Here is a 12359-nt window from a genome sequence, read left to right on the forward strand (position 1 = left end):
GCCTAGGACATCTCCGTGGAAAGCTGCAAGCAGGTCCGGGTCCAGGATGTCCTTAGCAGCCACCCAGCAGCGCTCCTGCGGCACATAGCCCTCCCAGTCGACCAGGTATTGCAGGACCCCCCTGCGTCGAAGGGAGTCCAACAAAGCCCGCATGGTGTAAACGGAGATGCCTCCATCCTGTAGGAGAATCGGAGGAGGCGAATCCAGCTGTGGCTGATGTACAGACACAGCACAAGGTTTGAGGAATGAGGCATGGAAAATCGGGTGGACACTCAGGTGAACCAGCAGCTGGAGACGGTAGGAGACCGGGGTGACGCGTCGGAGGACCTTGAACGGCCCGATGTACCGTGGGCTGAGCTTCTTGGAAAGGTAAGTCTCCGGAGTCCCCTGGTGGACCTCTCTGCCCGGTGAGAAGGTAAGCGGACACCTCTGGCGGTCTGCTTGATGTTTCACCCGGTTCTGGCTGCGAAGGAGATGCCTTCGAACATCCTGCCAGACTTCTGTGCTGGCCTGGTACCAGTTGTCCACCGCCGGCACATCACTGGAGGCAGATTGTCATGGGAACAACAGGGGTTGGTAACCCAAAACACACTGAAATGGGGAGCGACCAGTGGACCCTTGAGGTAGGGAGTTGTGTGCCTATTCTGCCCAAGTTAAGCATCTTACCCACTGCCGAGGCTTCTCCATGCAGTAACTGCACAGGAACCAGCTTATATCCTGCTGGCCACTCCCTCGATGCTCAGAATGAATCCCAAAAATGAAGTCTGCTTCTGGTGAAAAAGGCATTTCTCCCCTTTGACAAAGAGCTGATTCTGCAGTAATCGCTGAAGAACCTGCCGAACAGGGCCACATGTTCTTCCATGGAGGGGGAATAGATCAAAATGTCATCCAGGTACACCAGAATCCCTTGGTTGAAAAGGTCCCCAAAGACGTGGTTCACAGACACCTGGAAGACACTAGGAGCATTAGCGAGACCGAAGGGTATGACCAAATATTCATAGTGTCCAAGGGTGGTGCTGAACGCGGTCTTCCATTCATCCCCCTCATGTATCCTTACCAGGTTGTAAGCACTGCGCAGGTCCAACTTGGTGAACCACTGGACATGGTGGACCTGCTCCAGAGCAGCTGTGATCAGTGGCAGAGGATGAGGATACTTGACCGTGATGTTATTTAGGCCTCGATAGTCGATGCAAGGACGGAGGCCCCTGTCCTTCTTCTCGATGAAGAAGAACCCAGCCTCAGCGGGGGAGGTGGACGGTCGAATGATCCCCGCTGAGGGCCTCCGTAATATACTGTTGCATGGCCTGTTGCTCCGGGATGGAGAATGGATAGACTCGGCCCCAGGGAGGTGTCGTTCCCAGGAGGAAGTCTATGGAAAAGTCCCAAGGCCAATGTGGAAGAAGCACTGCAGCCTGTTCTTTACTGAACACTTCAGCCAGGTCTCGATATTCAGGGGGTATGTGTACCTGTATGGGAGAGTCTGCACATTTGACCGATGTGGCTCGGCAAGGGACACATAGACAGGTCTTCCTGCATTGCAGTCCCCAAGACAGCAAGTCACCTGTGCTCCACTTAAAGATAGGGTCATGTAGGGTGAGCCAGGGGAAACCAAGGATCACTGGGGTCTCAGGAGCAGAAATCAGATCTGCTGCTCTTTGTGAGTGACCCCCACTCTTAAGTAGACGGATTCGGTCTCACCTGGGGCTCGGGGCGACTAGGACATTGGACCCGGTGGTGTCCTGGTTCCCCACAGTAGAGGCATAGACGATGCTGTATGCGGCGCAGTCGTTCACTCGTGGTGAAACGGCCATGGTCGAGGTGTAGGGAGTTGATCCTCTTGCATGGAGGGAATTGTTTGTCCGGAGCGTACTGAGTGCGAAGCTCTCTATCCTGGGCAAGGTTGTCCATTGTGACGGCAGCTGCAATGAACTAATCAAGGGTCCAGGTTTCACCCCGGAACACCAGTTCTTTGCACAACCTGGGAGTCAGCCCGCGCCAAAAACAGGCAAGCAGGGCAGTCTGATCCCAGCCACTCTTCTCTGCAAGAGCCCAGAACTCCACCGCATAGTCAGCTATGGAGCGATCACCTTGGGTCAGGTCCATGAGGCGTTCACTGGCTATCAGATGGGTGCAGGGAAGCCCAAACACCGCCTGAAATTGGACTTTGAATTCCTCATACGTGGGCCAGGAACAGCGCCCCCAGGTGGCAGTAGCCCAATTCAGCACTCAGCCAGTCAAGAGGGAAAACATGTAAGTAATGCGGCTTAGATCAGAGTGGTACACTTGGGGCAGACTAGAAAAGATGACCTCACAATGTAAGATAAAGCCGGCACAGTGGGCAAGGGTACCATGAAAACGGGTCGGGGGAGACAAGCGAAGATTGCATGGTTGAGGTGGCGTTGTGTTTGGCGGGTCAGGTGTTGCAGGAATGGCTGCGCGTGACGTGGTAGGCGGCGTGAGAGCTCCCGACGAGTTCAATGCGCTTACCACTTTCTTGTAGGAGAAAATGAGGCTGGAGAGCATCTGTTCCATCCCTTCTAGGCACGCCCCTCAGGCGTTAACACCGCAGTAAATGATTCAGCTCCGCTGGGTCTGTGGTGTAGGCAGAACCTTCTGTCACGGTGTTCCCCAGAGCGGATGCGTTCTCATGGGACGATCCAAAAGACATGGTCGTGAAAGAGGCAAAAGGTAACCAATGTGTGAGCGAAATCCAACAAGAGAATCCAAGAGTCAGAATCCAGTAGACAGGCAAGGAGTCGTAGTAAACCAGCAAGTCGAGGGTGAGGAGCAGGAACGAGGAATAAGGGAGGTCAGGAGATCAATAACAAGAAGCACAAGTGAGTAGCAGGGCTGAACAAGGTTCTGCAAATATGTGTGTTCCGCGCTTTCCTTTAATATGTTCATTCCCAGATGTGCTGCAGGTGCACCTCATTGCGCTGAGGCAGAGGGCGTGACATGGATACACACACATTGTCTGAACCACTTGTCCCACACGGGGTCACGGGGAGCCAGAGCCTAACCCAGCAACACAGGGCGTAAGGCTGGAGGGGGTGGGGACACACCCAGGACGGGACGCCAGTCCGCCGCAAGGCACCACAAGCGGGACTCAAACCCCAGACCCACCAGACAGTAGAACCCAGTCCAACCCATTGCGCCGCCACGGATACATTTCTGTATAATATAATATAATATAATATAATATAATATAATATAATATAATATAATAGTCAATATGTCCAATATGTTCATTACTAATGAAAATTTGTTTTAGTTAAGATTTTTTCCTATATATTTGTTTTTATATTTAGTTTATATTTGTGTTTTTGCTTTTGCTGATGTTCAGTAAAAACCCTTATTTGCATTTATTTATGTTGGCTTTTTTGTTATTTTGTAAGAAATCCCTATGGCACCGTAGATGTCAGCCTCCATGCCCATATCTTATACCATATATAATATGGGTGGAGGGCGGTGGGGGCCCATATCAATATTTTTTCAGGGGGCCCAGAACTCGCTAGCTTTGGCCCTGTCTGCCTGTAGTACCCTTTAGCACGGTACGTGGACATACTGATGACAGAGCAATGCAGTCAAATCCTGGACTTAACCTCAGTTCACAAAAGACTTTTTATGCGTCCAAAAACCATCCAAAACAGTGATCAGAATATCTTCATCTAAATTATAGTGCTAAAGACAATTTTATTTAACAAATGCACACATTTTATATTGCCATATCTTAATTGAAGAAATGGTTTAAACAATTAAGGTCATTGATGGAAAGACTGTGTGAATCCTCATATATAGTAACTAGTGGAAGTTCTTTTATTCGCAATAATTTCAACCAAATGCTTTCTGTAGCTGCTGCTGGAACCTGTTAACCAATTAGGAGGTATTTTGACCCATTCCTCTATACAAAACAATTTCAGTTCAATTTTGGGATGTCTTGCCTAAATGGCTTGCATCAGATCAAGCCACAAGATTTCAAAAGAACTGAGGTCATGACTTCAACTTATCCATTCTGAAATACAGAATGATTTCTATTTGAGCTTCTCTGTTGTTGATTTACTCCTGTGTTTTGGACCATTGTCAAGTTGCCACCCAAAATATAAATATAATATATGGTATAAATATTTGCAACTTCAGGTAAGTAGCCTAAAATGTACAAAATGACAGTGTGCAAAGAGAGCAAGTAATAACTATTAAAGTTCAGATGACTACTTCTTGTGTGTTGTTTGTGTAATAAGACTTCCTTAATTTATTATCATCAGTTGTATGAAGATCACATCATATTTTCCAAGCTGTTCATGGTGAAATTTCCATAATTCCAAAGGGTTCATAAACTTTTTCTCACAACTTCACATATAGTCTTTACCATTAGAGCTTTTCCACAGTTTTCTTGGCTGTAAGAATTGTATGAGCAACAAATACACCAGTCAGTCAGTTGGAGGGAAAAATACTGCATATTAGATCCACACATCTTAAAAATCATTATGTTCTCCTCTTTTACTTGAATTAAAGTTTTGAAGAATAAATGTGTAATGCCTCTTTGTAGTGTACATCCCACAGAGATGAAAACATGGCAAAATGGCTGTGTGAAGCAGAGACAGCAGCCCGTCACCTGCCTTGAAGTCTGTGTAATGGCCCCAGGGATCACGTTCATGGGCAGCAGTGACATGTCCACCTAGCCGCCCACCCACAGCCACTTTCAGCTTCATGTTTTTTTCATCAACCCACGTGCTGGTTTCATTCTCTTCAGGAAGTTGTGGGAGATGCAGACGTTGGCTTCCCATTTTCCAAACAGAGGTACAATGCATGGGTCCACCCTGAGCACAGGAATTCAAATAGGGCCTTTACCCAGCAATGTTCTGCGGGCCTGTATGTTGTTGAAGTATGTTGTTTCTCCAGTCAGATATTTACAGTTTTCTGATAAAGATAGGCATCCTGTGCTGTGGTTCCGTATCATGGGCGGGTGGGTGGGTTGGAGGGTTCTTTTGCTGTTATCTCTGAAAGACTCCACTCAGCTGTGGCATGTCGACAGGCTGAGGTGGGAGTGGGAGTGGGAGGCTTTGCTGAGTCCTACTGTTGTAATCAAGTGTTCTTGTCATAACAATCCAGGGCTGTTCTCACAAAGATGCAGAGTGTGTTTACGGTTCACAATTGTGCTGGCTGGCCGCACCCACGTACTTACCCACACATACATACACAAGTCACAGATTGATTTTATATGGGTTTTCTGCTTATGGTCTATGGAAAGTTTGGATGAGGGATTGTTCTTGTGTAAGACATTCACAACAAATGTGTTCATCAGAAATCTGCTCTTCATAACAAAACAGCTATCAGAAGACAGTGCAATTTTAGTCTTACAGAGGTGATTTTTTTTAATCTTACATCCTTAAATCCAGCCACCTTTTATCAATAGCCACTTAGTCAATGTAGAGTGGCTGTGTCTTAGATACTGTGGTAAGCAAAAGGTGTATCTGAGCAGCCCCATGGGATGAGTAACGAAATTTACGTTAATGTAGATGTAAATATTACACTTCTGTTAACAATTTCTATCTGCAAACTGTGACAGAGTTCATAGCATCAATCCAACCAAAATATCAATGACAATTTTTTGCATGGAAATTTTATAATTTTATAATTATTTAAAGTTTATAGTGAGTGAGTTTAGTGAAGTGGACACACTCTTTTTGTATGCTTATTTTACAGTCTTTGAAGCAATAAAATAAAAGGAGTGTGATTCCCCTTAGTGGGACAGTTCCCTTTTAGAATGATAGCACTGAGATTTTTACACTTAGGTAGGCATGAGTGCCCTACAACCAGGAGATTTCAGTAATGGCCAAGAAATTGAGACTTTTGGATCATGTCAGCAACTTCAGAATAAAATTAAATATCAGACTGTGTATCATCTCCTTTAAACAGACAGATCAAAATTCAGTTTTCGTTTGCTGAAAGCAGTAACCCACATTCCCCCAAGAATACAAATACAATGCTGACATGGCTTTGAACAAAGGCACCCTGAGCACAAACAAAAGCAGCTTGGAGGCAGAGTGATGAAGCCAGAAGCATGGCTAGTCTATGTGGATGGGAGGCATCACACTACTTTTTGGGACACAGAATAGTCAAATTAACTGGGAGACAATAACTCACCGTGTCAGAGCAGCAAGGTAGCTATCTGTCTAAATCTGGACAAATTCAGACAGAGCTCCTCATTTTCTGAGGGTGTTTATTTTTCTGAATTTAGTTATTCATTCACTGAGTTGATGTTTTTCTCCAGAGAAACTTAGAATGATACATTCATTTAAATAGCTGTGTAATTTTTAATGAAGCGATTCAGGGTAAGTATCTTGATCGGGGTACTCCAAGAAAAAGTGGCGTTTGAACCTGGTTCCTTTAAGTGCAAGCAGTGGCTCTAACCATTAAACTACCTGCCATTTGTTATGCAGTATATGCAAACTACACTTCATAGAACTACTGTCATGTATACAGAGACAGGATATGGGAGGTAGGACCCAAGTGTGGGATCTTTTAGTAGTTGTCTGCAGGGCAAGGCAAGGATCGTGGTCTGGGACAGGTGTGGGTTCAAGAATCAAGGCACAAACGTCATTCTGAGGAATAACCTTATGCTGAAGTCAAAGTACAAAGAGTCAGGGTTGGGGAAATGAGACAGGAACACGGGGCTTACAGAAATATGCAATAATATGGACAAGCAAGATGAAGTGGCTGACTGTAATTGCAGAGGAGACAATTGTCTCAACGAGATTCCACAACCTGGGAGCGGTGGTGTGGCTTCCTTTATACTCTGCCCTGCTGATTCCTGCCAGGTGCACTCACTTGGGGTGTGATCCGGAGCATGACAACAGCAGTGAAAGTGTTTATTGCTGTAACATTTTTCAGTGATACAGAACAAAAAACAAACTGTAATTTGCCTTAGCTGGTTTAATACAAATAACTGAAAAAATACAAAACAAAGAAAAATTTACTACTGTAATAAGAATTTTAAAAAAAGCTTGCCTTGCATAGATTTAAATATTATGTAGTCAAAATTCAAATAATGCAAAAAATAGGTGCCACGCCCACATCCTTGCACCAAGCAAACGCACCTGTGGCAGATCAGTGAGACGGGGCATAAAAGGGCTGCCCCAAACACCTGGAATTGGAGAACCTTATCTGAGCAGACTGCAGCCTACACGATTGTGAACGCCATCCTGAGAGGTCTCCCGGTTCCCCATTGTCACTGACATCTGTGTACCTGACAACATGATGCCACGCAACAATACAACCACCGTGACCTCCTCCCATGACAACCCTGGGACGCAATATAAAGCACCATCTCCGATGCACCTGGCCCCGGAACTTCCAACTGAGAGACGTTTTCTTCACGTATCTTCCTAGGCTGAATGTTCTACTCTGTGCTCTGGGCGCAATTCTGTGTGATACAAATAAAGTGATTGAATAAGCATCAGCAATTGAGTCTGCTCTCCTAATCCTCTGCACTCAAAATGACAGAAAGTTCTGCCTCATATGTGGACTCAGTGATGCTCAACCAGCTGCATCATGCCATCTTCTCGCATGGCACCCTGCTGGGCTCACATGACTAGTCACTGCGCCAGATCGAGGGGACCATCCAAGAGATGGAGCAAGTGTTTTGGGCCAGCAGGTTTGGCCAATCCACCGGACCCCCTGCAGCCGCCACGGCACCAGAGCAATGTGAGTCTCCAGACTCAACACTGTTGGGGCCCCCAACTGGGACCCCCCACCTTGCGAACCCGGACAAGTACGACGATGCGCCGGACAACTGTTAGGGCTTCCTAATGCAATGCGACCTTGTATTTGCCACATTCCAGCGATTCTACCAAACAGATGAAACTCAGATCACTTACCTAGTTTCTTTCCTCACTGGCCCAGAGCGCCCCTGGGCCACAGCCGGGTGGAAGACCCACACCCCCTCTACCTATGAAGCCTTCAAGTGGCACTTCAAGGTGTGTTTGATCATCTGCTCTCCGTTCGAACCGCCAGCAATCGTCTGATGAAAATCCGACAAGGCAACCGTTCAGTGGCCGAATACTCCCTGGAATTCCGGACCCTGGCCAAGCAGAGCGGGTGGAACGCCACCTCCCTGCTGGCCAGCTTCCGGAACAGGCTCCAGCCCCTGATCCAGGTGGAGCTTGCCTCCCAGGGGGAGGAATGGTCCTTCAACCACTTCCTGGAGATGATGATAACCATCAATAATCTAGCCCGAAAAATAACCCCCTGCCTGTGCCTCTCAGCAGACTTCCGAACCGATGCAGATGGGTCGTGGCCAACTGGACCCCGATGAACGGCAACATCGCCTCCACGTCAACCTGTGCCTCTACTGGGGAATCCCTGGCCATTTCCGCACAACCCGCCCAGCTTGCCCGCCGCAACCCAATGTTAAGGTTAGTAAATCGCAACTAACTGTATCTATGACTCTGGAGTGGCCGGGGAACAGAGTGGAGACGCGCGCTGGTAGATTCCAGTGCAGCAAGCTGTTTTATGAATGCCGGTTTTCCTCACACACACAGCATACCCAGACGAGCTTGAGATGTACGCTTGTGGGTTGTTGGCTTTGACGCCCAACCAATAGGGACTGGCTTAGTGGACTCACGCACCGAATTGCTGCATATGTCGATCGCGACTTGCCACCGCAAAGAACTCATATTTTACCTGGTGGCGTCACTGGACACACCATTCATCCTGGGCTTCACTTGGCTAGCACTACATGACCCAGTGTTCTACTGGAGCACTAGGGACTTAGTTTTTTGGGGACCACAGTGCAAATGCTCCTGCCTGTAGCTTCTGTGTCAGGTCACCTGTGTTGAAACTGCTGCGGATACACCAGCAGTAGTGATACCGTCTGAATATCAGGACTTAAGCGAGGCATTCAGTAAACGTGAGCAGTGGCGCTGCCCCCGGACCAGCCGTGGGACTGCGCCATCAACCTTCTTCCAGGAACCACACCCCCCTGTGGGAAGGTGTATCCCTTGTCTCTCCCTGAACAAAAAGTCATGCAGGAATATATCACTGAAGCACTGAATGCAGGCTACATTTGACCATCTAAGTCCCCACCCTCCGCAGGTTTCTTTTTCGTGGAGAAGAAGGACAGAGGTCTGCGCCCCTGTATTGATTATTGTGGGTTGAATGCTATTATGGTATGATACCCACACCCCCTGCCTTTGATCACGGCAGCATTAGAACGAGTGCATAGTACAAAAATTTTAACAAAACTGGACCTTCACAGTGCCTACAACCTGATCCGAGTCAGGGAGGGGGATGAGTGGAATACCACCTTTAGCTCCACCCTGGGCCACTATGAGTATTTGGTCATGCCTTTCGGTCTGTCTAACGCACCCTCAGTGTTCCAGGCTTTTGTCAATCACATACTAGGTGATCTGATGGACGATTGTGTCCTGGTGTACCTGGAAGACATTCTGATCTTCTCCAAGTCCTGAGACCAACATGTCCGCCAGGTAAGGACCGTTTTGCAGCGGCTCCTGCAAAATCACTTCTGTGTCAAGGGGGAGAAACGTCTGTTCCACCAGTCACGGGTGCCAATCCTGGGCTACATCCTGAGTGATGTGGGTGTGGCCATGGATCTGCAGAAAGTCAGAGGGGTGATAGACTGGCTGTGACTAACAACTGTGAGGGCCCTAGAATGGTTCCTGGATTTTTCCAACTTCTGCAGGAGGTTCATCGGGGGCTTCAGCTCTGCTCTGTAGCTGCCCCCCTAACGGCCCTCACGGCAGGTAAGGAAACTCGTCTGGCCTGGAATGATCAGGCACAACAAGCATTCCTGGAACTGAAAAGGCGCTTCATAACCGCCCCAATTTTGTGACACCCAGACCCCACACTGCCGTTCATGGTGGAGGTAGACGTTTCTGAGGCAGGGGCTGGGGCAGTGCTGTCTCAAAGGCTGGGCAGCCCACCCAAACCGTGCATACTTCTTGCAGAACCTGTCTCCAGCCGAGCGAAACTATGACATTCTGAACCGGGAGCTGCTAGTTATCAAATTGGCTCTGGAGGAATCTAGGCACTGGCTGGAAGGGGCCTCGCACCCCTTACTTGTACTGACTAACCACTGTAACCTTGAATATCTCCAGAATGCACACCGATTGAATCCACAGCAGGGCCAGTGGGCCCTCTTCTTCTCCAGGTTCGACTTTGTGGTTTCGTATTGGACAGGGTCTAGGAACACAAAAGCTGATGTGCTGTCATGGTTGTGTGCCAGTGACGCATCAACTAAAGCCCCTGAACGATATTTCCTGAGAACTGTGTTGTAGCCCCAGTGCATTGGCACTTTTATCAGGAGCTCCAGGACACCCAAACAGCCAAGCCCAATCCGCCCAAGGCACCGGAAGGTAAGGAATACATGCCTGAAAACATACGATCAATGCTCTTGCAGTGGGCCCACTACTCTCCAGCAACCAGGCACCCCGGCACACGCCAGATGACCTCCCTCCTCCAGGGGAGGTTCTGGTGGCCCTTCATGCAGGAGGACGTTCAGGAGTATGTTGCAGCCTGCACCGACTGCTCACAGGCCCACACCCCAACGCAGAAGCCTGCGGGCCTGCTGGAGCCACTCCCAGTACCCTCACGGCCGTGGTCCCACGTAATAGTGGACTTCCTGGTGGACCTTTCCCCGTCAGATGGTAAGACTGTGATACTGACCTTCATTGACCGGTTTTCCAAAGCCTGCCACCCGATCCCCCTGCCACAGTTGCCCACAGCCCTGGAGACGGCGGAGACACTGTTCCAACAGGTCTTCCGCCTCTACGGTCTGCCGGAGGACATCGTATCAGACCGTGGATCTCAGTTCACCTCCCGGGTGTGGAAGGCATTCTGGGCTAAGCTGGGGGTCTCAGTGAGCCTCACCTCTGGCTACCACCCCCAGTCTAACGGACAGGTGGAGCGGCTGCTGACATTAGCTGTTTCCTCCGCAGCTACTGCACCCAACAGCAACACCACAGGGCCCAGTATCTGCCCTGGGTCGAGTACGCCCATAACTCCTTGAACCACTTCTCCATAGGTATGTCGCCGTTCCAATGCATCCTAGGCTACCAACCTGCGCTGTTTCCCTCCGGGCAACGTCCCCGTGGTCAACGCCTGGCACCAGGCCAGCGGTGAGACATGGCGCACCATCAAGACTCCTCCAACAGAGAGCTCACTGCCACAAGCACCAGACGGACCACCAATGACGCGCCCTTCCCTTCCAGCCAGGGCAGAGAGTGTGGCTGTCTACTCGGGATCTGCGCCTGTGTCTCCCGTCCAGGAAGCTCAGCCCCCACTTCATCGACCCCTTTGAGGTTCTTCGTCAGGTCACACCAGTCTCCTACAGGCTCCGGTTGCCCCCGCACATGAGGGTCCACCTCACTTTCCACATTTTCCTTCCCAGGCCCTGTGGGATCTCCGTCCTCCAAGTGCCCAAGGTTGTCGCATCTGCTCTGTGGTAACTGGAGACCCAGTCTATGCCATCCAGGCGCTCCTGGATTCCCGTCGGCGGCGGGGGGTCATGCAGTACCTGCTGGACTGGAAGGGTTATGGCCCGGAAGAGCGGTGTTAGGTTTCCGCGCACGATGTTCTCGACCCTGTTCTGATTGTTGATTTCCACAGGAGGTGTCCGGACCGACCCACGCCCCACCCCAGGGGCCGTCCTCCCTCGCGTCTTAGGGCAGCAGGCGCCGCCCATCGGGAGGGGGGTACTGTCATTGGCGTCCGCGTACCTGACAACACGATGCCATGCAACAACACCACGATGCCATGCAACAACACAACCACCGTGACCCTCTCCTTTGACAACCCCAGGACACAGTATAAAGCATCAGCTCCGACGCACCCGGCTGTGGAACTGCCAACTGAGAGACGTTCTCCTTACCTATCTTCCAAGGCTGAATGTTCTGCTCTGTGCTTTGGGTGCAGTTCTATGTGATACAAATAAAGTGATTGAATAAGCATCAGGAATTGAGTCTGCTGTCCTAATCCTCCACCCTCGACATGACACCCGTTCACTTTCCTACGTTTCCCCAATTTCTTGACCTGCGGCTTTTGTTTCTGGACCTTGATTTCTGCTTCTCCCCAGTACAAAGTTTGATCATCAATGACCTCCTGCCTGTTTTTTCGACTGTTCTCTAAGCCTGCCTCTTATCTGCCTACACGCTAAAATAAACGGTGCACCATGCTCACGACCATGACAACAGGAAACCGGAACAGAGGTTTAATTGGTCAAATTATGTTCTGATATTAAACTATTTTTTTCAGAGGAGGAAACATTGATTTATATAAGCATGGGAGCCTGGGGGACAGTAGGGTAATTACACTGAAAATATACAATGAGGACAAAATAAGAA

The sequence above is a fragment of the Scleropages formosus genome, chromosome 8, assembly GCF_900964775.1.
Source record: "Scleropages formosus chromosome 8, fSclFor1.1, whole genome shotgun sequence".
In the NCBI taxonomy this organism is placed as follows: Eukaryota; Metazoa; Chordata; class Actinopteri; order Osteoglossiformes; family Osteoglossidae; genus Scleropages; species Scleropages formosus.